The 27,155-nt window shown below is 38.1% G+C and overlaps 1 pseudogene; it reads right to left on the bottom strand.

Moving 5' to 3' along the window:
• The window catches only part of LOC144240945 (large ribosomal subunit protein uL4-like), a 137,868-nt pseudogene extending 110,997 nt beyond the window's left edge, over window positions 1-26,871 (bottom strand).
• Window positions 26,872-27,155: the final 284 nt, after the last annotated feature.

The following is a 27,155-nucleotide window of genomic DNA, read 5'->3' as shown; positions in this document are numbered from 1 at the left end:
GCAAACCACAAGAGACTTAAATACAGAGAACAAACTGACAGTTGATGGGGGTGGGTTAAGTGGGTGATGGGCATTAAGGAGGGGACTTGTTGGGATAAGCACTGGGTGTTATATGTAAGTGATGAATCACTGGGTTCTACTCCTGAAACCAATACTACACTGTATGTTAACTAATTTGAGAATTAAAAAACAAAGGTGGGAAAGGGGTGCCTGGGTGGTTCAGTTGGTTAAGAATCCAACTCTTGATTTTGGCTCAGGTTGTGATCTCATGGTTGGTTGTGGAATCGAGCCCTGTGTTTGCCTCTGTGCTGGATGTGGATGGAGCCTGCTTGGGATTCTCTCTATCCTTCTCCCTCTGCTCTTCTGCTCACTCACTTTTTCTCACTCTCAGAAAAAAAAGGTAGTGGAAAAATAGTATATGGATCATGGTATTTCCCAGTAGGTTCCATATTCTGCTTTCTCAGACAAGTAGGACTGATGTGATAACGATCAAGGTAGAAGAGTGGGTTTTATCTTAATTCAGGCTGCTATAATAAAAATACCATAGGCTGTGTTGCCTAAAAACAAACATTTATTTCTCATAGTTCTGAAGGCAGGGAAGTCCAAGATTAAGGTGCTGGCAGATTCAGTGTCTGGCGAGACCCCACTTTCTGGTTTATAAAAGGCTGTGTCTTCACATGGTAGAAAGGGAGAGGAAACTGTCTGGGATCTTTTTCATAAGGGCACGAATCCCACTCATGAGAGCTCTACCCTTATGACCTAATCACCTCCCAAAGGCCCCACCTTCTAATATAATCATAATGGGAGTTAGGATTTCAATATATGAATTTGGGGGAAACACAAACATTCATCTATAACAGACTGGTTGTGAGATGAGGAGGCCTTTCATCAATTTCATTTTTTAAAGTGTGTAAAGGAGCCAAATTTTTATTACCAAGTCATAATGAGACATTGCTCTTATTCCAAACTGGTGTTTCAAGATAGTAGAAGAAGGGAGAAGCACTTCTTGACTCATCTGACAGCTGTTTATTGAGCATCTCTAACTATGGACTAAGGTATGAGAATTGAAGATGAATGAGATAGTCTCTATCTACAAGGGGACTGGAGATTCCTTGAGGACACAGGTGTGCAAACATCTCCTTATACATAGGGCAAGATCACACTGGGGCTGGGAAGGCAATAGAAGCAGTGCACTGTGGGCCTGACAGAAAGGGCAGTGAGCTGCCTGTGTGAAGTATTACCAAGGCTAAAGTGTGAAAACTCTACTTATTTGTATCATTACTACTCAGTGCCCTACTGAACTGTTTTGTTTTGATTTAGTATGTAGGTGGCCAGAACATTCAGAAAAAACTGGACCCCTTCTAAAGTATTTTTTAGATATTATGAAAAGTTTCAAACATATGGGTTTAAAGAGTAGTGGTGGTACAGTGGATAGGTATAGTGAACACATATGGGCCTTACATGTAGATTTAACACTTACTAACATTTTACCATATTTGCTTTATATATTTTTTTGGAGTGTACAATTTGAATGTAATTTATAAACATTGTAACACTTTATCCCTAAATATTTTTGTATACTTCTCCTAAGATTGAGAATTTTCTTTTCATAATTATCTTATCTTTGGAAGTTAATGGTAATTTCATAGTATCCTTTAACCTCTCCTTCATATTTAAGTTTCCACTATGCCCAAAATGAAGCCTATAGAAGAAAGCCTATAACTTCTTTTCTTCTTTTGGAAGCCAGGTTCTAGACTAAATTCAAATACTGCATTTTGTTGTTAAACTTTATTAGTTCTTTTTCTTTTCCTTTCTTTCTTTCTTTCTTTCTTTTTTTTGGAAGAGTTAAGCTAAATTGTCTTATAGATTCTTGACTTGTCTGACTGTTTACTCATAGAACATTTCACTTGTTGCTTGAGTCCTTGTTATTTCCTGAAAACTGGCACTTAAATGAAGAGGCTTAACTACTAATAGATTCAAGTTAAAAGTTTTTGATGAGAATTCCATGCTCATTGATCAGAAGAATAAACATTGTTAAAATGTCAATACTACCCAAAGCAATCTACACATTCAATACAATCCCAATCCAAATTGCACCAGCATTCTTCTCAAAGCTAGAACAAACTATCCTAAAATTTGTATGGAACTACAAAAGACCCTGAATAGCAAAAGTAATATTGAAGAAGAAATTCAGAACGGGAGACATCACAATCCCAGACTTTAGCCCCTACTACAAAGCTCTAGTCATCAAGACAGTATGGTATTGGCACAAAAACAGACACATAGACCAATAGAATACAATAGAGAATCCAGAATTGGACCCACAAATGTATGGCCAATTAATCTTGACAGAGCAGGAAAAAGAATCCAAAGGAAAAATGATAGTCCTTTTAACAGATGGTACTGGGAGAACTGGACAACAACATGCAGAAGAATGAAACTAGACCACTTTCTTACACTGTACACAAAAATAAACTAAAAATGGATGAAGGACCTGAATGTGGGACAGGAATCTATTAAAACCCTAGAGGAGAAAGCAAGAAACAACCTTGACCTCAGCTGCAACAATTTCTTACTTGATACCTCTCCAAAGACAAGGGAATCAAGAACAAAAATGAACTAGTGGGACCTCATCATGATAAAAAGCTTCTGCACCGCAAAGGAAACAATCCATAAAACTAATAGGCAACTGATGGAATGGGAAAAGATAGTTGCAGACGACATATCAGATAAAGGGCTAGTATCCAAAATCTATAAGGAACTCACCAAACTCCACACCCGAAAAACAAATAATCCACTGAAGAGATGGGCAGAAGACATGAACAGACACTTCTCCAAAGAGGACATCCAGATGGCCAACAGACACATGAAACGATGTTCCACATCATTCAACATCAGGGAAGACAAATCAAAACCACACTGAGATACCACCTCACGCCGGTCAGAGTGGCAGAAACAAATCAGGAGACTCTAGAAGTTGGTGAGGATGGGGAGAAACGGGCACCCTCCTACACTGTTGGTGAGAATGTAAACTGGTGCAGCCCCTCTGAAAAACAGTGTGGAGGTTCCTCAAAAAATTAACAATAGAATTACCCTATGACCCAGCAATAGCACTGCTAGAAATTTACCCAAGGGATACAGGAGTGCTGATGCAGAGGGGCACATGGACCCCAGTGTTCATAGCAGCACTCTCAACAGTAGCCAAAACATGGGAAGAACCTAAGTGTTCATCAACTGATGAATGGATCAAGAAGATGTGGTTTATCTATACGATGGAATGTTACATGGCAATGAGAAAGAATGAAATCTGGCCATGTGTAGCAACATGGATGGAACTTGAGGGTGTTATTCTGAGCAAAATAGATCAGGCAAAGGAGGACAGATACCATATGTTTTCACTCATATGTGGAACAGGAGAAACTTAACAGAGGACCATGGGGGAGGAGAAGGGGAAAAATAGTTAAGGAGAGGGAAGGATGCAAACCATAAGAGACTTTTAAATACTGAGAACAAACTGAGGGCTGATGAGGGTGTAGGAGAAGGGAAAATGGGTGATGGGCATGAAGGAGGGCACTTGTTGGGATGAGCACTGGGTGTTCAATGGAAACTAACTTGACAATAAGCTATAAAAAATAAAAACTAAAAATTTTTTGATGAGAATACTTAATAGATTATGTGAATTTTAAAATTATATAATATCAATTATTCTGTTTTTTAAGTTTTGATGGAAATTGGGGATCTAGTCAGTGGCTAAAGGCAAATAGATGTTTTGTGGTATTGGACTCATTTTAATGCAGAAAATGACCAAATGGAAGGTCAGTGTCTCTTTTTACATTATCAGGTTTAGAAAGCAAGATGGTGACTAGTGGAAAGCCAATAGATGGACATTTCATTTCATTCTTTAACTCCAGACTAACTGCATAAAATGTAGTTGAGTTCACACTGGGCTACAGAAAGTTATACATATTTTAAAGTGGTCTGGAAATGAACAAAAAGTCAGAGCAATAAAGGGACCTCTTTTGAGCCCTCTAGTTAGAAAATAGGAAGGACCAGAATAACTATTATATAAGACTACTTGTAGGGACTTGGTAATTAAGCAAACCCTCCTCCACTATGGGTTTTGATCAACTTTAGATACATAGTTCTCATGTGAAGATAAGAAGCAGAGCATCAGTCATATTACTCCAATCTGGAATTCACTAGGAAAGCTGGATTAGAGAATATGGTTTGTACTGGAGGTGGAAATGGGGCTTTCTACACAGCAGTGCCCCTGAACTGAACGGACTTAGCCTTTGTGATGGTTAATTTTAAGTGTTAGTTTGACTGGGCCATGAGGTGCCCAGATACTTGGTCAAACACTATTCTGGATGTGTCTGTGAGGGTGTTTTTGTATGAGATTAATATTTGAATCATTAGACTGAGTAAAGCAGATTGCCCTCTCTAATGTGCTTGGCCCTCATTCAATCCTTCGAAGGCCTGAGCAAAATAAAAGACTGAGTAAAAAAGAATTCTTTCTCTTATAATAACACCAGCTCTTCTGGTTCTCAGGCCTTCAAACTCTTGAGCTGTACCATTGACTCTCCTGAATCTTCACTTTCTCACTACAGACCTTGAAACTTCTCAGCTTCCAAATTGTGAGCCAATTCCTTATAATGAACTTCTTTATAATATCTATATCTATCTCTTTATCTCTATATATCTCATCAATCCATCCATCAATCAATCAATCAGTCAGTCAGTGATTCTCCTACCGGTTCTGTTTCTCTGGAGAATCCTGACTAATGCAACTTCCCATTTCCAAGTGGGGCAGCTGAAGAGATTTTCCTGGTCTGCTTCTGCAAGGTCGGAGGGAAGTGAATCATGAGCAGTGACATTTGTCCTTCTTCCACAAACCAGATATGTCATTCTCAGCCTATAGAGATCAGGGAGTGAGAGAGGGAACCTCAGAGAATGTAAAAATTCCTTCATTAACATTCTCCAAGAGGATGGAGAATTGGACTTAAGAACCAACATAAGGGCTTAAAGGAATCTGAGGAGAGGAAGTCCATATATCAATTGGTTGTGTTAAGTTTTAGAACCCACATATTGTGAGATCTTAAATGTTGTTTCAAAACATAAGCTAGCCTGAGCTAACTCTAATAAGAAAAGCTAACTGAGGCTAGATTCAGCCAGTAGATCAAGACAGACACTGTTTTAAGACACTATTGTATCTTAGATTCACTAATAAACACCACAAATTGTTTTAAGTTATTTGTCCTACATGGACAAATTAAGGGCACTTAATCCACCTTAGTAGTATAAATTTATAAGCACTCAAAAATTACAAAGAGCATTAATGATATAAAACATAGCTTTTGATTAGGATAAATTTGATTCTGTTACACATGGTAAAATCTGCCTTATTGTGATAGATTATCAGGAAAGTTCAATTAACTGGCAATTTTGTGTAAGAGCAGCTTAAATATGTCTGGTCTTTTCTCTGTTGGACATAATTAACTAGATAGCCAAGAATCACTGCTAAGGACATTTAGTTTATGGATGAAATATTTTTTTTTAACACAGGTGATAATAATAACAAAAGCACCCATATTTTTGTTTCTAGTTCTGAGCAGTTCATTCAGTAGCGCTAGAGTTTTTAAATGACCTTGTATTTGAAAGTAGTGTCTTGTGTCTCTGTATTTACTTACACTAGCCCTTCTTCCTGAAATGCAGTTTAAAAAAATTGCTGCAATTTTACTCATCCTCACCAGGCTTTCCCCAAACATCCATTAAAAACCTATAAAAACATGGTTAATGTAATTATTTAATTCACTGAAATCTGCTCCTATGAAGTGCAAAGCCCTATGCCAGTTTTTAGAGACACAGATGTTCAAAATAGTCTCTTCTCTCAAGTTGGGCCTGATCTAATCTGTAATTGATCTTAAAATTAAGGATGAGAGCAGACCATATTTCATTATCCAGGACGAGTTTTTACCACTTCCTTTGGTGGTTCTGGAGTAAGAAACTCCTGCCGTACTGTCTGGCATGGCTGCTCCAATACTAAAGCAACATTTCCAGGTATCATTTGGAGGTGACCACCCCTGGTCTCTCCCCATAAAAGCTCTAGAAGCCTAGAAAGTCAGATTCTTGATGTGGTCAGAATGTGTCTCTGTATCATAGCCCTTTAGTTGGACACTTATTGATTATCTATTATTGATGAGGCACTATGCTAGGTATTGAGTCATAGCCTCAAGGGACAATCTAGTAGGGGATACACATGTTTAAATTAAAAAATTAATAGAGTAGATGTATGTACACGGAAAGGAGTACTACAGATTAGTTTTATCTGAATGAGAGGTTATCCAGGAAAGTGTTCACAGAGGAAGGATCACTGAGCAAATTTGGAATTTAAGTTGGAGCTTTATGAATGCGTCATGACAAGGCAGTTCAGCCAGTATATAAAGCATGTGAAAAACAGTCATAAAAATAGTCATAAAAATAAAGTCATTAAATAAGAAGGTGTGATGTCTGCATTATTAGTAGCAGCTCTTCTTTTGAGCTGCACAGTTTTCAGATGTAATGTGGCTGGAAATGGAGGGGAATGGAAGGTGGAGCATCACATCCTTCAGAGACATATGTTGAGAACTCTCAGATGTGGGGATGTTAAAAGGCATAACTCTTCCTTTCCTTACTTTTCTCAGTAAAGAAGACTAGCCCACAGATGGCCTCAGTTTTCCTGGGAACTGTATTCCCCCCCCCACCCCCCATCACTAAGGAAATGATGGGGATCGTCCTCCATTTAATTTGATAAAGGATTCTAGTTGAAAGACCTGTTGGGAACTGGACTCAGAGCTGTACATATCAGCTTGCTTTTGGCTTTACATTTGATGGATGATTCTTCCGCCTCTGGAAGAGATAGTAAGTACCTTAGGGAGAGCACACCTGTAGAGTCTATTCTCCAATAATGGGGTTAGGATTGGTCCTCCTAATGACAACAACCAACTAAAAAAACAGTCCATAAAGCATCAAAGAAGAGAAGCAATGTTTTTTTTTGTTTTTTAGTGTTTTATTTATTTCTAGGAGAGAGAGAGACAGCGTCAGCAGGGAAGGGTCAGAGAGAGAGGGAGACACAGACTCTGAAACAGGCTCCAGGCCCTGAGCTGGCAGTCAGCACATAGCCCGACGCGGGGCTCGAACCCACATACCGTGAGATCGTGACCTAAGCGAAAGTCGGACGCTTAACCGACTAAGCCACCCAGACGCCCCAGCAATGTTTTAAGACATAGAAGAAAAGTATAAAATATAAATTAATTTGATTTATTGTGAGAATCAGAAGAGAATTTTAGAAAATATTTTGGTGGGTTTTATTAACATGCAGGAGGAAGGAAATCAACCTCTATGAACAAGAAGAAAGCTTTAGGAAGGAGCATATTGAAACAAAAAACATAGTAGTTGAATAAAAATCCCTACTGAAGGCAAAAAAGAACAAATTAATAAGTAGAAAAAACTGAATAAATAATATACAAGAGTGGCTTTAAATGTTTTTAAAAAGCTGTTAATCTATTTCTTTAATGAAACTATATGTAGACTCTCACCATTTAAAGGTAATGAATGAGTTTCTGGTTGAAGTGTAGGTATGATCCCAGAGCTCTCTCTATTACACTTTCATCCTTGACCCAAATAGTGGATCTTAATAGGCTTCTCCAGAACTTTCACTGAAGTTTCTCTAGAACACTGAAAACCACTGAGGTAGAGGGTAAAATTGAGAGGGCATTCCCAGAATACATGATAAAAAGTTGTAAATTATGGGAGAAGATGATAGATATGATGGAGTCATCACAAAAATCTAGCCCATGAATAATAGATATTATTGGAAGGGAATGCATGATTAATTAAGGTAGAATTAATTTGTAATACAAGTATAAGAAAACTCTTTATCTATCTATATATATATATATAAGCAAACAAATAAAAAAACCAAATCTGAACCAAAAGTTGAGAAGTTCTTCTTTCCAGGCAAGATTAAGAGATCTATCATTGGATATATCCTGGTGAAATTTATGAATTTCAAGGGTAAGCAAAAATGTTATCTATCATTTATTATGTGTTTGACACTAAACATTATCATTCTCTACAAAAATAATGTAAGATATAAACAGCTTTATTCAGCAACAAGATAGTGAAGTTGGGGCTCTGAGAAATCACATAATCTCATCATCATAGAGCAGTGATACTCAGTAGTTGAGTTTAGATTTAAATATTGGTATGCAAAAAGATAAAACAAATTACCTAAGAAAGACACAATTTAAGTTTGTTTTCAACTTTTTGGGAATCCAGAACACCAGAAAAATGGAAGCAATACCTATGACAATACTTCTTACCACTGTCTTCTAATCAGAATCACTTTTTAAAAATAGTTTATTGTCAAGTTGGTTTCCATATAACACCCAGTGCTCATCCCCACAAGTGCCCTCCTCCATGCCCATCACCCACCTTCCCCTCTCCCCCACCCTGATCAGCCCTCAGTTTGTTCTCAGCATTCAAGAGTCTCTCTTGGTTGAAGCTTTATAAAAATCACCGATGAGTAAACTCCTACTACACTCATAATATCTGGAAGTAGTATTACACAGCCAAACACTGAGATCTGCTGTTCCATAGAATTTTTCAGGAAAAATAAGACTGTGACACAGAAATTCTAAGCCCACCCAGATTTGTGTGTGAAGACAATAAAATGGCATTTTGTATCTTTAAGATTTTTATAAAATATACTGTCTAGGTATTCTTCCTGAAAGAAACATTTATGCATCTTTCAGTTCAATGAGAAATGAACCCATATAAATTGTGAGGAGTGCTAATGGAAAAGATACACTGGAGAGCACTGACACCAAATATGCACAAATAGGTGTGGTAACTGGTGTGAATATGGTTGCAAGGTTGAATGTAACAATCTTTTTTTTCAAACACTAAAAAAATGTCTATGTATTTATTTTTGAGAGAGACAGTGCAAGCAAGGTAAGGGCAGAGAGAAAGGGAGACACAGAATCTGAAGCAGGCTCCAGGCTCTGAGCTGTCAGCATAGAGTAGGATGCGGGGCTCAAACCCACCAATTGTAAGATCATTACCTGAGCCAGTGGGATACTTAACCGACTGAACCACACAGGCACCTCTTGAATGTAATAATCTTAAAAGGTCATAAAAGAGTGTGTTAAAGAAAACAGTGATGATGGGATTCAAAACCCAAGATTAAATTAATAAAGACCTGGAAATTGTAAAGGACGCAGAGAAAGAGGTCTCAGTTCCTTGTCTTTCATAGTGGGAAATGGAAAGTTCTTGATATTTAATATCTAGATAAATTTTTAAACATTTATTCATTTTTGAGAGTGAAAAAGACAGAGCATGAGCAGGGGAGGGGCAGAGAGAGGGAGAGACAGACAGACAGACAGACAGACAGACACAGAATCTGAAGTAGGCCCCAGGCTCTGAGATGCCAGCACAGAGCCTGATGCGGGGCTCAAACTCACGGACTGTGAGATCATGACCTGAGCTGAAGTTGGACATGTAACCAACTGAGCTACCCAGGCACCCCTTTAATATTTAGATAAATGCCAGTTTAGGAATGTTTTTGAAAAGTGCAAAATAAATCACTAATGCAATTAAAATCAGGCTATATTATGTCAGTGCAGAAAACCAGAACTGAAGTGGGTTAAGGAGAGACTGGAATAAGAAAAAGTGAAGATAAGTAGAGACAACTTTTCTAAAGATTTCGACTGTGAAAATTACCAGAAAACCAGTGCAGTAGCTGGAGGGGAGTGTGGGTCAAGGGACAATTTCTCTTTTGTTCCTAAAGATGAATGCCAGTAGGCCTATTTGTATGTCAACAGGAAAGATGCAGTAGGGAAGAAGAAACTGATGATGTGAAAGGGAAAGAAGACAATGGCTGGAGTGAAGTCCCTGAGGAGGTGAGAGTGATGGGATCTAGGACGTAGGTAGAATGATTGCCTTAGAACATAGACAGTTTATCCATTGAGGGGAAAGAGAGAATATGTGACTATAACAATTACTTCATTTGGACCCTCAGACTATTACTCAACTTTTTTGTGCCTTATTTTTGGTTCTGTATAATGCAGAAGATAATACCTTATGGAGTAATGGTTTGTAGTGATTAAATGAGTTCTTGTGTATGGATTGTTTAGAGCAGTGCTTGGCAGATAGCAAGTAGTCAGTTAAATGCCAGCTATTATTATTTCCTTAAAAAAATAAGTACAGATGCAAAAAAGTTCTGCAGATGGATAATAGTGATGATTGCATAATGTGAATGTGCTTCATACCAGTAACTGTACACTTAAAAATGTTTAAAATGGTAAATTTTATGTTATGTATATTTTACTGCAATAAGAGAACAAATGTAGGTAAGTTGATGGAGTTTGGGATGGTGAGGTAAGGTAGATTTTGTCTGATTGGAACGATTTTTTTCTATGAAATGATGTCTTTATAACTGAAAATGAGGTGGGGAAGGGGTTTGATGATTTGAGGAAAGAGAACAGATGTGAAATAATTCTCTCAGAGATTAGAATGTAAGTTTACTAGGAAAGTATAGTACGAGTATCTGGGCGTGTAGGGTGCCGATTTGAAATCTGTGGTTGTAAACTGGAAGTAAGTTCAGTCACCAGGTGCTGCTTTGGCATAGAAGTGGAGTGAGTGGGTTGCTGAGTTAGCTAGGGCTGGTATCTAACCGAAGTGAGTATAGTAAAGGGGGAAAGGGCCAAGGCAGCCAGGGTGTTTGCAAGGGAGAGTGCTGAGCCATGGAACTTAGCACTGTATAATAAAATAAAATAGTCTCAGGCAAATCTGATCATGAAGAAACATAAATTAAGAAATGAGAAATACTGGGGCACCTGGGATGCTCAGTTGGCTGAATGTCCCAACTCTTGATTTTGGCTCAGGTCATGATCTCACTGTTGGTGAGTTCAAGCCTTGCTGTCAGTGCAGAACCTGCTTGAGATTCTCTCTCTTGTCCTCTCTGCCTCACCCCTGCTTGCACTCTCTCTCTCTCAGAATAAATAAATAAACCTAAAAAAAAAAGAACTAAGAAAGAGTAACATAACAATAGACATTGAGGAAACTATTATCATTTTCTGAGATGGAAATGGCTATGGGATATTTAGATAATTGCTCAAGAATTCAGCTTACCCCAATTTAGTATACTTTAGTGGTTCAGAGCTGGGCTTAAGGAAGAATTTGGAAAGGATTTTCTTTTGTATGTGACAAGAGTCTATTGAGCTATTTTCTCTTCTCCTTTTGCTGTCATTTCAAACTCTGAGACATGAAGGCCTTGTTAATCTTCATTCTGTCCTTCAGAGGTGAGACTTGAAATACAACTTCCAATTTACAGAAGAGTAGATTCAGAGGTGACATCTTCCAGTCATAGTTTATCTCCTATGTCAGCACCAGGACATCTATAATGAGGCGCTGGAATAGACTTAGAACGATGGCTCTGGGAATAGGTCTTCTAGGTGCTTGCCAATTGAATGTTGGATGATTTGTTCTTGTTTCTTCCCAGAAAGTGAAGTTAAGCTCAGTTTGTAATTTTCAGGATACTACAACTCAACTGCCCTCAACTGACTTGGATTACTTACAAGCAATTGATTTCTTTATGTTTTCAAAAAGGAGGCAGCTGCTTGCAAGGTGGGTTGAAAATTTTACATGAGTAAAGACTTCACAGAGGACTGAATAAATCACTAGTGTCAAAAACCATCCAGTTATCAGAGGTCATGCAGGTCTGTCATGTCATCAGCGAATCTGTCATATGTCATAGGAGGTAAGAAGAAGAGCTGCAAAACGTTATGGAGTCCCTGGACTCTGACTCATGNTTAAGATGTAATTGACATATAACATTGTATAAATGTAAGGTGTACAACATAATGATTTGATATACATACATGCTATGATGTTGAGCACCACACAAGGTTAATTAGCTCATTCACCACCTCACAAAATTTTTGTGTGAAAACTTTTAAGATACACTATCTTAGCAACTTTCAAACATATAAAACACTTTTGCCAAATGTAGTCACCATACTATACATTATATCCCCAGAATTTACTTATCTTATAACTGAAAATTTATGTCCTTTAACTACCTTCACCCATTTCTCCCACTCAACTCTCACCTCCTGCCCTGGGCAACTGCCAGTCTACTCTCTATTTCTATGATTTTTTAGATTCCACATATAAGTGAGATGGTACAGTATTTGCTTTTCTGTGTCTGACTTACTTCACTTAGCATAATATCCTTCAGGATCATTCATGTTGTTGCAAATGGCAGGATTTCCCTTTTATTTATGGTTGAATAATATTCCAGTGTATGTGTGTGTGTGTGTGTGTGTGTGTGTGTGTGTGTGTATCCATCTCACATTTTCTTTATCTGTTCATTTGGTGATGGACACCTATGTTATTGCTTTGTCTTGGCTATTATAAATAATGCAGATAACTCTTGAAGTTAGGGATTTCATTTTCTTTGGATATATACTGGATGTGGAATTATTGGATTATATAGTACTTCCACTTTTAATTTTTTAAAGTTTATTTATTTATTTTGAGAGAGAGGTGAGGGAGGGACAGAGAGAAGGAGAGAGAGAAGCCCAAGCAGGCTCTGTGGCTGTCTGCATGAAGCCCAATCTGGGGCTCAATTCATGAACTGTGAGATCATGACCTGAGCCAGTACCAAGAAGCAGATGCTTAACTGACCTGAGCACCCAGGTGACCCAGGCACCCCTCCACTTTTTAATTTTTTAAGGAATGTTCATACTATTTTCCATATTCGCATTGTAAAATGACATTCCTACCATTAGTGTACAAGGGTTCCCTTTTCTTCACAACCTTGCCAGCTCTTGTTATCTTTTGTGTTTTTTAAAATTTTTAAAAATCGTTTTAATGTTTATTTATTTTCTCTTAAATAGTTTATTGTCAAGGTGGTTTCCATATAACACCCAGTGCTTATCCCAACAAGTGCCCTCCTCCATGCCCATCCCCCCTCCCCCTACATCCATCAGTTCTCAGTTTTTGTCAGCATTCAAGAGTCTTTCATGGTTTGCCTCCCTCCCTCTCCCCAACTGTTTTTTCCCCTTCTCCTCCCCATGGTCCTCCATTAAGTTCCTCCTAATCCACCTATACCTGAAAACATATGGTATCTGTCCTTCTCTGCCTGACTTATTTCGCTCAGCATAACACCCTCAAGGTCCATCCATGTTGCTACACATGGCCAGATTTCATTCTTTCTCATTGCCATGTAGTATTCCATGGTATAGATAAACCACATCTTCTTGATCCATTTATCCGTTGATGGACACTTAGGCTCTTTCCATGTTTTAGCTATTGTGGAGAGTGCTGCTGTGAACATTGGGGTACAATCGCCCCTCTGCATCAACACTTCTGTATCCCTTGAGTAAATTCCTAGCAGTGCTATTGCTGGGTCATAGGGGAGTTCTTGGCTCCCTTGCCAAATATTAGTCGACTGCATGTACATAGGTTTATTTCTGGGCTCTTAATTTAGTTCCATATGTCTGTGTATCTGTTTTTGTGCCAGTACCATACTGTTTTGCTTACTATAGCTTGTAACATAGTTTAAAATCAGGAAGTATGATACCTCTGGCTTTGTTTTTCTTTCTCAGGATTGCTTTTGCTATTTGGGGTCTTTTGTGGTTCCATGTGAATTTTAGGATTGTTTTTTCTATATTTGTGAAAAATGCTATTTGAATCTTGACAGAGATGGCATTGAATCTGTAGCTGGCTTTGGATACTATGGACATTTTAACAATATTAATTTTGCTAATCCATAAACATGGGACATCTTTCCATTTATTTGTGTTCTATTAAATTTTTAAAAATCAGTGTCTTATAGTTTTCAGTGTATAGATCTTTCACAATCTTGGTTAAATTTATTGCCTAGTATTATATTGTTTCTGATGCTATTGTAAATGGGATAATTTCTTTATTTCTTTTCAGATGTTTTGTTGGTGTGTAGGAATGCAACTAATTTCTGTAGGTTGATTTTGTACCTTGCAACTCTACTGAATTTGTTGATTATTTCTTTTCTTTTTTTTTTTTTTTTACAAATAGTTTATTGTCAAATTAGTTTCCACATAACACCCAGTGCTCATCCCCACAAGTGTCCTCCTCCATGCCCATCCCCCCTCCCCCCCACATCCATCAGTCCTCAGTTTTTGTCAGCATTCAAGAGTCTCTCATGGTTTGCCTCTCTCCCTTTCCCCCACCATTTCTGCCCTTCTTCTCCCCCTTGTTCCTCTATGATGTTTCCTCTTTTAATTTGCAGAGAGCCATTTGGGATCTCTGCTTGGGCACTGTGGCAAGCAGGAATGTGATCTGTTAAGATTTAAATGCTTGTTGCTGTAAATACCACTCTCCTTCTCTATTTTTGACAAGTGGTCAAGCCTACAGCTGCCCCTAGTGATTCCCATGAAGTGAGACCCAAGAAGGCTTCCTGGGAAGCATCCTGTAACACTGTGGGGGCTGGATATCCACCTTGGGATCTCTTTTTCCCCTCTCAAAAAACTGTAGGCCCAAGGGGCCTTTTTAATGCAGTGCTATGGCAGCTCCCGGGGATGAGGGAGTTTGGGTCAGAGTGTAGTCACTCTTCTTATTCTTCTAATGTGGTCCTTCTTGATGTCTGTAATCTAGGGGGTCCTTCAGCCTTACTCTTATGTTCTTGGATTTTTACAGTGTTGTTTTGTGTATGGATAATTGCTAGTTGGTTTTCTTGTGAAGAGGACTGAAGTTGGGAATGATCTGTGTCACCATCTTGATGATGCCATTCCCAGGCTTATGGATTAGTTTGGGATAAACATGAGTCTTTTCAACTATAGTTCTGCACATATTTTTATGGCAAGAAGAATTCCTGTCCATCTAAGTTCACAAAGTGTATCTGTACTTATGGCTTCTAAAGTCCTTGGGTTAAAAAAAAAAAAAAAAGAAAAAAGAAAATAGGCTAACATTGCTTGGCAGACCCTTAATCATTTTTATTGCCTTCATAATCAACCTCAGGCCCTAAGGATCAAGCAATATCCTGGGCCAAGTCTTCCTCAGAGATGAAGCTTTTGCAAAGATCTCATGACTTTCAGCAGTAGGTCAGCTTCCCATCACCTAACTGTATATTTTATACCTCTCCAACATATCATCATAATCACTTATGTCCACATGAAAGACACAAAGAGAAGGGAAGGTTAGAAACTCTATGATGTTTCCTCTTTTAATTTGCCTTCAGTCCAGGAGATCATAAATGTAAAGGACTATAAATGCTATAAAATAACACAGATATTCTAGGTCATGACCCTGCTAGAAATTCTTGATTTCTAGCTCAGTAGATCAGACCATACCTGATATAAAGTGAGGTTCTGTTAGCGTATATGACTTTTTAAGAGTACATGTTCATCAGAAAGAAAGAGGGAGAAGAAGAAAGACTGTGCTGTGATTGGGAGACAATACCATATAGTGGGTGATAATTCTTAAATTTGGAGTCAAAGAGACCTGGATCTGAGTCCCAGCTTTTCTATTTTCTATCTGTGTTACTTTGAACACATATTTAACCTCTGAACCAGATGGGGGCTCATAATACCTACTTTACAGGGTTGTTATAAGAATTAAGTGAATTAGGGTGTATAAAGTTTATAGTTCATAATCTGAAATATCGGCGTATGATAAGAATTCAATAATAAGCAGTTTTTTTCTAGCTTTACAGTAAATATCAGTGCTTCAAAGTTAAATATACTATCTCCCAAGTCGGTGTTGAGTACACTGTGCTTATTGCCCTTTAGCTCTTAGTCAGTCAGTACCATATGTTTGCTCAGCCCTGAGGTGGAGAGAGTAGCTCATACAGAAATGGAATGCACTAATCTTGCCTCAGTAGTAGCCTGGGGAAAACCCAGCAGTGAGGCTCTTGCAGCTTTGTAGAATAACAGTACAAAGAAAACTACCCTTCAATCTGAGGGTGTGTCAAATTTGAACATTTCTATAATAAAATGAATGATCTGTATTTTTGAGCACTTGGTCCAAGCTGAATGAATCATTGCTTAGTTCTCAAGGAATGTAAGTTCTAGCTGAGTAGATACAATCAACACACATGAAAAAGAAAATGGATAATGCTGGAAGGTGAAACGTGACAAGTGAGTGGTAGAGCTGATGGGTGAAGAAAGAGAATAAGATTCCTGTGTTTTAGAGTGGTCAGTGGGATTGCTTGGCCTTGGATTGGCCAAGTTAGATTCAGATAGAAGGATAGAAGTGGGGGCATTCTAGACAGTAGGAGGTAGGGGGCATAAGAAAACAACAAAGTCTGGATAGCCTTGTTTGATTATGGTAATGGGGCTAGTGAAAATAAGAATTTGCAGATAAATTGAAGTGTGATTTTGAAGAACATTGAAGTCCTAGGGTAAGGAGTTTGGAGTTTATCCCATGGCTAATGGGAAACTATTGAAGGTTTTCAAAACAGAGTAGTGATTGAAGAAAAGATGTTTTTGAGAGATGTGTAAGATAGCTTGGAGCAAGTAAATCACTTAGCAAGTGATTACAGTCATCCAAGTTTGATGTAATATAGGGTAAAATATGCACATACGCATGCACAGAGGGATGATGACTTTAGCAAGTGTGGATCTTGAAGAATTTACATCATAATTTATCTGTGCCAGATCTTGGACTCTCAGCTTAATCTAATAATGGGAACAGCAGTCCTCCACAGGTTATTCTTAGAAAAATGGAGGTACAATTCTCTGAATACTTCTTTTTAACAATTAAATAAGACTTTAAAATGAGATAGAATTACTTAGACAAGATTGTTTGAGGAAATTACAGCCCCCTAGTTAAGTACAACATAGGAACAAGAACAAATGAGTATGGAGATATGGGACTAGGTCCATCAGTTCAGATACTAATGACATATCAAGGTGATTCATAATTAAATGTTAAGTAAGTAGTAGAGGGGATTATCCAGCCAAATTCCATTTAGGAAAATTATCCCTCAAGAATTAATGAAAGACTCTCTAATTTTGAAGTCTATAAGAGGATTTATGAGACAAAGATTTTTACCATTTATAGAATAAATCCTATCTTTAAAAATCCTTTTTGTATGTGTATAAATATAAGGTTTACTCTTTTTAGCACACTTGATCTTTATAATATAACTGAAACATTTTATTTGTGTTTCTTCTGGAATAGAAGTATGCATGGTCATTTATTAACTGCCCGCCTCTCTCCAAATCTCTGCTAACACACAGATTTGTGTCTCTCTTCCTTTTCTTCACATTTTCTTATTATGTACAATGGTTCGACTTCCCATAGAGTCCTCTTGGAATGGGGAGGGATGTACTCACTGAAAAGGAAATAGTGGTGATGGTGGGGGCTGTGAATATTAATGCCAAGGTTTATTCTAATACCCTTGGAATCTGCTGTTTAATCTCACCTCTGGGGAATAGTTTCTTTAATATTCTTTTAGAATATATTTTGGTCATGTTAAACTTTCAGATTTCTTTGCTGATGCATATGAGCACATGGACCCCAATGTTCATAGCAGCACCCTCAACAAGAGCCAAAACATGGAAAGAGCCTAAGTGTCCATCAACAGATGAATGGATCAAGAAGATGTGGTTTATCTATACCATGGAATACTACATGGCAATGAGAAACAATGAAATCTGGCCATGTAGTAGCAACATGGATGGACCTTGAGGGTGTTATGCTGAGCGAAATAAGTCAGGCAGAGGATGACAAATATCATATGTTTACACGTATAGGAGGATTAGAAGGAACTTGACAGAGGAACAAGGGGGAGAAGAAGGGGGAAATGGTGGGGGAAAGGGAGAGAGGCAAACCATGAGAGACTCTTGAATGCTGACAAAAACTGAGGACTGATGGATGTGGGGGGGAGGGGGGGAGATGGGCATGGAGGAGGACACTTGTGGGGATGAGCACTGGGTGTTATGTGGAAATTAATTTGACAATAAACTATTTGTAAAAAAAATAAAAATTTAAAAAAAACCTTTCAGATTTCTTGTCATGTTATTGTACCCAGTCTTGCTCTTAAGCCTTCCTTTTGTTTGTTTTAACTCCTGGTTTGCTGCTTTGTCTGCCTGGGACACTTTATCCCCCTACCTCCTTTTTGCTGACTCTCTTCCTTTAGATTTTAGGAATAATCCTACTTCCTCCTGAATGCCTTCCCTGGTCCCAAGCACTGGTTACAAAACCTTCCTATGTACACTCATGTGTCCTCCTGATTCACCTTCCCAAGCATTTGTGACACTACATTGTAATTGTCTTTTTACTTGTCTATATTCACAGATCCTTCCCTCCTAGTTGTGTTTTTAAAATCTGGCAGAATCTCTGATGCTGGATATAGTAGATATTCAATAAATATTTCCTGAAGATATAAATGAGCTATATGCATACTGTTTTTCATGGTTGAGGTCATGGTATGCATACATTTTTAAGTTAACATTATATTTCCTCTTGTCATTAAAATTTCTTTAATAAACATAATTTTACATAGCTGAATGGCTGAATTATATTTTTGTATATGGATATACCATAATTTCAGCAAGGTGTTGGGAGACTGTAAAGGGCCTGATAGTGAATATTTTTGGCATTGTGGACCATATAGTATCTATTGCTACTACTCAACTCTTCTAACTTGGCTTAAAAGAAGACATACACAATATGTAAACAAATGGGCATGGCTGTGTTCCAATAAAACTATTTACAAAAGCAGGCAATGGATTGGATTTGGTCTATAGGCTGTCATAATTTGCCAATCTCTAAGTTAAGTAATGATCTTTTATTTTTGAATTTATTTCTTTTCCTATTATAAATTATGTTTCAATAAGTCTATTGAGTACATTTTCCCTTTGACTACATTTTTTCCTTAAGTATAGATTTCCCCAAAATGTACCTGAAATTATCTTATGCATTAATTTGTTTTTTTATTTTTTTGTGCCCCTCCATTAAAGCATAAGGTTTACAAAAACAAGTGTGTTGTCTGCTTATTTTTTTACTTTTTTTTACAAATAGTTTATTGTCAAGTTGGTTTCCATATAACACCCAGTGCTCATCCCCACAAGTGCCCTCCTCCATGCCCATCTCCCCCTCTCCCCCACACCCATCATTCCTCAANCTAGTATTAATTTTTTGAGGTACCTCCACACTGTTTTCCAGAGGGGCTGCACCAGTTTACATTCCCACCAAGAGGGGAGGAGTGTGCCCGTTTCCCCACATCCTCACCAGCATCTAGATTCCTCTNTCATCAAGGATATTAGCCTGTAATTCTCTATTTTTTGCTGGGTTTCTGTCTGGCTTGGGAATCAAAGTGATGCTGGCTTCGTAGAATGAGTCTGGAAGTTTTCCTTTAATTTCTAGTTTTTGGAATAGCTTGGGAAGAATGGGTATTAATTCTGTTTTAAATGTCTGGTAGAATACCCCAAGGAAGGCATCTGGCCTAGGGCTCTTATTTGTTAAGATGGGATTTTTGATAACTAATTCAGTTTCTTCACTAGTTATGGGTCTGTTCAGATTTTCTATCTCTTCCGGTGTGAATTTCGGTAGTGAGTTTAGGAATTTGTCCATTTCTTCTAAGTTGTCCAGTTTGTGGCATATAATTTTTCGTAGTATTCTCTGATAATTGCTTGTATTTCTGAGGAGTTGGTTGTAATAAGTCCTTTTTCATTCATGATTTTGTCTATTTGGGTGCTCTCTCTTTTCTCTTTGAGAATCCTGGCTAGAGGTTTGTCAATTTTGTTTATTTTTTCAAAAAACCAATTCTTGGTTTCATTGATCTGTTCAACTGTTTCTTTGGATTCTATATTGTTTATTTCTGCCCTTATTTTTATTATTTCTCTTCTACTGGGTTTGGGGTGCTCTTGTTGCTCTCCCCCTAGTTCTTTTAGGTGTGCTGTTAGATTTTGCACTTGTGCTTTTTCTAATTCCTTGAAATAGGCCTGGAGTGCAATGTACTTTCCTCTTAGGACTGCCTTTGCCACATCCAATAGAGTTTGGACTGTTGTATTTTCATTTCCATTTGTTATATTGTTCGTTTGTTTCCATATATTTTTAAATTTCTTCTCTAATTGCCTGATTGGCCCATTTGTTCTTTAGTAGGGTGTTACTTAACTTCCATATTTTTGGAGGTTCTAGACTTCTTCCTGTGGTTGATTTCAAGTTTCATAACATTGTGATCTGAAAGTGTGAATGGTATGATCTCAGCTCTTTTATATTTATTGAGGGCTGCTTTATGTCCCAGTATGTGATCTATCTTGGAGAATGTGCCATGCACACTTGAGAAGAAAGTGAATTCCCGAGCCTCAGGATGTACAGTTCTAAATATATCTGTCAAATCCATCTGGTCCAATGTGTCATTCAAGTCCACTGTTTCTTTAGTGATTTTCTGTCTGTTTGATCTATCTATTGCTGTAAGTGGAGTATTAACGTCCCCTGCTAGTAGCACATTCTTATCCTTAAGATTGTTTCTGTTTGTGATCAGTTGTTTTATGTATTTGGGTGCTTCCATATTCGGTGCATAGACATTTATAATTGTTAGCTCTTCCTGATGGATATACCCTGTAATTATTATATAATACCCTCCTTCATCCCTTGTTACTGCCTTTACTTTAAAGTCCAGTTTTTCTGATATAAGTAGAGCTACTCCATCTTTCTTTTGACTTCCAGTAGCATGATATATGTTTCTCCAACCCCTTACTTCCAGTCTGAAGGTGTCCTCAGGTCTAAAATGAGTTTCTTGTAGACAGCAAATAGATGGATTTTTTTTTTTAATCCATTCTGCTACCCTATGTCTTTGATTGAAGCATTTAGTCCATTTACATTCAGTGTTATTATTGAAAAATATGGGTTTAGGGTCATTGTGTTCTCTGTAGGATTCATACTTATGGTGGTGTCTCTGGTACCTTGTGTTTCTTGCAACATTTCCTTTATAGAGTCCTCCTTAGGATTTCTTGTAGGGCTCGTTTAGTGGTGACGAATTCTTTCAATTTTTGTTTATTTGGGATGACTTTTACCTCTCCTTCTATTCTGAATGACAGGCTTGCTGGATAGATGATTCCTGGCTGCATATTTTTTCTGTTCATCACATTGAAGATTTCCTGCCATTCCTTTCTGGCCTGCCAAGTTTCAATAGATAGGTCTGTCACCACTCTGACAGAAGCCCTTTTATCCCTAGCTGCTTTCAGAATTCTCTCTTTGTCCTTATATTTTGCCAGTTTCACTATGATATGTCGTGCGGAAAATCAATTCAAGTTACGTCTGAGGGGAGTTCTCTGTGCCTCTTGGATTTCTATGTCTGTTTCCTTCCCCAGACTGGGGAAGTTCTCAGCTATAATTTGTTCAAGGACTCCTTCAGCGCCTCCCCCTCTTTCTTTCTCTTTTGGAATTCCTATGATAGGGATATTGTTCTGTTTGATTTTATCGCTCAGCTCTCGAACTCTCCTTTTTTGTTCCTGTATCAATTTATCCCTCCTTTTCTCAGCTTCCTCTTTTTCTAAAATTGTGTCTTCTAATTTACCTATTCTCCTCTCTGCCTTTTTAATCTGTGCCTTGGCCACCTCCATTTTATTATGCATCTCATCTATAGCAGTTTTTAATTCATCACAACTATTTTTAAGCTCAGTAGTCTTTGTAGCAATAGTTTCTCTGATGTCTTCCATGCTTTTTGCAAGTCCAGCGATTAATTTTATGACTAGTGTTCTAAATTCTTGTTCAGTTATGTTGCTTATATCTGTTTTGAGCAGTTCTTTAGCTGTCATTTCTTCCTGGAATTTCTTTAGAGGAGAGATCTTCCATTTCATCATTTTGGTAGCTTTCTATCTCTTGTTGGTTTCATTTATTTATTTATTTAAAACAATTTTTTAAATGTCTTATTTACTTCTGAGAGACAGAGAGAGAGACAGCGTGAGCAGGGAAGGGCCAGGAAGAGAGAGAGATATACAGAATCTGACGCAGGCTCCAGGCTCAGAGCTAGCTGTCAGCACAGAGCTTTAAGCGGGGCTCGAACCCATGAACTGTGAGATCATGACCTGAGCTGAAGACAGATGTTTAACCAACTGAGCCATCCAGACGCTTCTCTTTTGTTGGTTTTAAAAGCTTGTTATGCACTCTGCACCTGCGAGTCCTGATGTATTAAAGAAGGGTCTTTGACTAAAAAAGTCTTTGACTTTATTATTATATAGTGCCAGGGTCTGTCCATTCAAGAAGTTCTTTGAATGGTGTCTCTTGGTCTCTCTTGTTGAGACTTTGGTTATTTTATTTCCAACTCATAGTGGTATTTGCGACTCTCCACCATGTGTACCTTGGCTTGTTGCTTGAGGTAGTCCTGGAAAAGAAAACAGACAGACAAACACACAGGGAACAAATGCCCATAAACACACAGACAAATCCCACAAACACACAAACTGAAAGGGAAAAATAAAAAGAAAAAAAAAGAAGGGAAACGAAAAAAAGGAGGAATGAGGAAAAACAAATAATCAAAAGAAAAAAATAAAAAAGAGAAAAGAAAAGGAAAAAAAAGAAAAAACCCAAAAGACAAAGGATAGTCTAAAAGTATAAAATCAGAATTCCCAGCTACAAATGGTGATCTGGTTGTATGCAGTGCTGATGGAAGAGCATATACAAAGAGAGAAATGACAGAGCGGCAAGGAAGTGAAATTGGAAGAGAAATGACCCGGAAGAGAGACTAGGAGGCTTAATTGAGAAAGAGAAAAATATGGCAAGAGGTGAGGAGAAAAAAAACAAAGATAATTTTACTCAGAGAAAGTATATAGTCTGATTGAGAAAGAGAGAGAGAGAGAGAGAGGTAGCGGTGCATTAAATCTAGAGAATGAATTAAATGTGACTGTTTAAGCAAACCTGTGATCAGAGTGCCCAATCCAGCAGAGGGGAGGGATACGAATGTGACAAGGGAAAATATATCTGAATAGAAGAAATTGATCTAGAATTAATCACGGCAGTGCATCCATGTTGGTCTTGCCTAGGACGCTGGTAAAAAAAAAAAAAAGCAGCTCTCTAGGGGGGATGGGCGTGGTTTGTTGTAGGCGGGTCTTAGCCTCACTGCATACCCGTGGTGGCTATCTGAGGTCCCACCTTGGTGGTTGTGGGAAGAAAAATGGTTCCCCAGTCCCTTCTCAAACCAAGTGTTGAAAACCACTCTTTTGTGTCTGATTTCCCTGTGCTGCAGGTGTAGTCAAGGCAGGCTGTGTTCTATGTCCCAAGCCGCGCCTTGTTTCCAGATCTTAGTCTGTGTGCCCCATTGAGGCCGCCCGAAATATAAACCCGCAGGCCGAGTCCCTCTGAGCAGTTTCAAGCTGAGGCTGAGTCCGAAGAGCGGAGGAGGGCAGCTTCAGGCACACGGCTTCCTCTCAAGGTCGAGCTGGTGAGCAGAGGAGCGGTTTCTCCCATTTTTGCATGGGACCAGTGCATCCGGCTCAAGGTCAGCTGCACAGCTGGAAATCGGATCCCTCTGTGTCCTGAGAGAGTTTTTCTCTTCTCCAGGGATAGGGACAGTTCCTTGAGCAGTTTCAGCCACTCTTTCTTTTCCCCTTGACTCACCACAGCTCCCCGCTAAGGGGGCTCCCTCCCCTCCGTGTCTCGGGTCCTGGCCCGTTTTTATCTTCCCCAGTTCGCACTCCCGCTATAAGGTTTTTTTCAGCGGACTCTGTCTCCTTTTCCTCCCAAACTCCTGGATTCTGTAAGGGTTCCTATGGCTTCAGGCCTTCTCTGTTTGAGAGATGAGGGCAAGTGAAGTGTACGGAGCTCCCTACTTCTCCGCCATCTTGCCTCCTCCCCTTCCTTTGTTTGTTATTAACTGTCTTATGTATTTGGGTGTTTGAATGTTGGGTGCATAAATATTTACAGTTGTTATATCTTCCTGTTGAATTACCTCCTTTATTATTATATAGTGCCCTTCTTTGTCTCTTGTCACAGACTTTGTTTTAAAGTCTGTGTTGTCTTATTTGGCTTTCTTTTGACATCTATTTGCATGATAAATGCTTCTCTTTCCCCTCAGTGTCAATCTGCAGACGTCTTTAGGTATAAAATAAGTCTCCTTTAGGCAATTTATAGATGGATCTTATTTTGTAATCCATTCTGATAACCTAAGTCTTTTGATTGGAGTGTTGAGTCCATTTACACTCCACATAATTATTGATAGATATGTATTTATTGCCATTTTATTACTTGTGGTTGTTTCTGAAAAATTTCATTGATTCTTTCTTGTCTTTTTCTCTTTCATGGTTTGCTGTGTTGTTCTTTTTCATATATTTGGATTTCTTTCTCTTTATTCTTTGCACACTTATTAGTTTTTGATATTTGGTTACATTTGGGTTTGTGTATAACCTCTTCTGCATATAGCAATCTATATTAAGTTGATGGTTGTTCAAGTTTGGACCCATTCTTTTTTCCTCTCCACTACACCTTTTAAGTATACATTGTTATATTCTACATCCTTTTATTTTGTCAGTTCTTTTTCTGCAAAAATATCCATTTTTATTGTTTTTGTGTTTCCTACCTTCATACTGTCATTTTTGGTCTTTCTCTTCAAGCCAAACTGTCCCCTTAATAATTCTTGCAGGGATGGTTTAGTGGTCATGAACTCTGTTAGTTTTTGTTTGTCTGGGAAACTATCTCTTCTTCAATGACATAAACAAATTATGATTGCTAGTTTTGCTAGATAGAGTATTCCTGGCTGCAGATTTTTCTCATTCAGCTTTTTCTATACCATCGAATTTTAGTTCTCTCCCCAGTGTCCATTCTTTCTCTACACTCTCTCCTCTGGGGGAAGGCAGCAATGTACTTAGCTAAAGCATCTATATTTCCCAGTTTTCTTTGCCACCAATGATGATCAGTGAAATATAAACGGAAGCCATCAGTTGAAATTTCTGAGGAATCTTTGTAAAGAGGTCTGATCTAGCTAGGAAGTGTGCTATTTTCACCCTGCCTACCATCTTCTTTCTTCTGGATTGGAAGACGGTAATGTATCTATAGCCATCTTGAACCATAAGCCATCCTTGAGGATGCGCAAAGTACACTAAGAGTGATGGCATAGTGATGTAATAACTATGTCCCCGATGACCTTTCCTTTCCAGCTCTGGACCACCTATTGCTGAACTTCTTTTATTTCTTTAGGTACTGTTCATTTGAATTTTCTGAAATATGCACAAAACTTAATCCCAACTGTATATCCTTTCTGTTTGTGTATGATGAGATATTTTGATTACATTTGTTTTATCCCCATTTATGTTTGCCCAACACAGGGAAATCTATTTTACAATTCACAACAGATAATTAATATTCCACTAATATTGTCCAAGTGCATAATTGCATCTAAAGTATCCACACTCCTGTTAATAACTATGTAACAATTAAAGGGCCAGATAAAATAAGAAGCAAGACACATTGCATGTGTGTTATTCCTAAGATAATTTCATCCCATTAATTTCTTTCCTTTTTTGAAAATTTAATTTAATTAAGAAGATTTATAATGTTAGAATTCTACCTATGCCACCCATCTGGCTTCCTGTAGCTGCTTGTCAGTACTAAAAGCTCAAAAGTGGAGCCATATGGGCCACTTCTAAAATAAGTCTTTGCCTTTTAGACAGAACTGTGGCTCAACTTTGAGGCCTGAGATTATGCCTGCTGCATGTATTTTCTAAGGCTCACAGAATAAATAATCAGTTACTACCTAGAAATTTTTTCCCCCAGTATATAAAATAAAATATTGTTATTGCCAAATATACTTTGTCTTTATGGCTTACAAATTGAGATGGAAAGACCTGGAGACCAGAACCTGAAAGATGGATTCATAGAATACAAACTCTTTATGCTTTACACACACACACACACACACACACACACACACACACACAAACCAAGACATCTTTGTTTTAAGGGAAATCTTGTATTAGTTAACTAGAAAACAAAAACTGAAAATGGAAATTTATTCCCTTTCAATTTTTTCTCCATCATAATTCTCTAAGTTAATATTCATCTTAGTGAGTCACAGCATCCAAAAGTCATCATCCACAGTTTAGAAAATTGTTTTTGCAGTGATTTCTGTCATTTCGGTTCACCTTCTTATACTCTTTAACAGTTGCTTATCTACAAAGGGGATTGTGTTTTATTGTTATTGTTTGTTTTTGGTGAAGCATTAAAAGATAAAAGGAAACTCAAGAAAATCACACACACACACACACACACACACACACACTGCAGGAAAAAAAGATGACAGTCTGTTTAGTTTCCCTAAATTGAAAGATTTTGAGAAAAAATTACCTTATACCAATGATAACTCCATAAAAATTAAACTACCAGTAAGCTACCAAACATAAAGAAAACATGGAGGGAACATATTTGTTCTGAATTGGTATCAAGGTAGTAACATTTTTAAATTTTCCCCTTGAGACAAGTTGGTAGCTGCTGGAAAAAGTGTGTCTATGTGACCAGTCGTCTGATGAGTCCATCCACCTCCAAAGCAGGCACAGATGATTTTAGCACTGCTCTTTTTTGTTTGACACAAGAGATCCATGTAGATGGTGAGTGGAAATTAGGTAGGAAAGAGAAATAAAAGGTCTACAATTTGAGATGCATTCCCCCTCAAAATAATGGACAATTACCTATAGTAAGTGTCTTTGCTTCAGTTGAGTATGACAGATTTCAAAGAGACACTGTTATCTTGGTGAGGATGTGATACTGCTATGGTTGACATAAAATAATTCTTTTGCGGGGAGCCCTGAGGCTTATATGTCTCTGAGACCCCACCATACCTCCACCAAGTTCCATCTGTTCAGCCTGGGTGTCTGCATACCCTGCAGCAATCACTGTACTCTGGGCATCCATCTTGTTCCTGGTGAGTCATCAGATTAAGGGGTCTTAACAAATCATTGTGGCTCCTCCAGCTGGGCAGATTGCATTAGGGGCTCAAGCCCCAGGCATACTCTATCTGTCTGTCTCTGTGGTGCCCCAGTTGTGGGATGTTGTATTCTTTTAGAACAAGTTTTAATAAAGATGCATGGCTTTTTTACTTTTTTTTCCACACACAATTGGCTGGTTTCAAATGCAGAAAACTATATTCTCATGCCATGCCTGGACCCTACAGCTGGGCGTCTGAACCTAGCTTTGAA

This window comes from Crocuta crocuta, unplaced genomic scaffold (genome assembly GCF_008692635.1).
Source record: "Crocuta crocuta isolate KB4526 unplaced genomic scaffold, BGI_CrCroc_1.0 scaffold197, whole genome shotgun sequence".
Classification (NCBI taxonomy): domain Eukaryota; kingdom Metazoa; phylum Chordata; class Mammalia; order Carnivora; family Hyaenidae; genus Crocuta; species Crocuta crocuta.
This window is presented reverse-complemented; position numbering and strand designations above follow the sequence as displayed.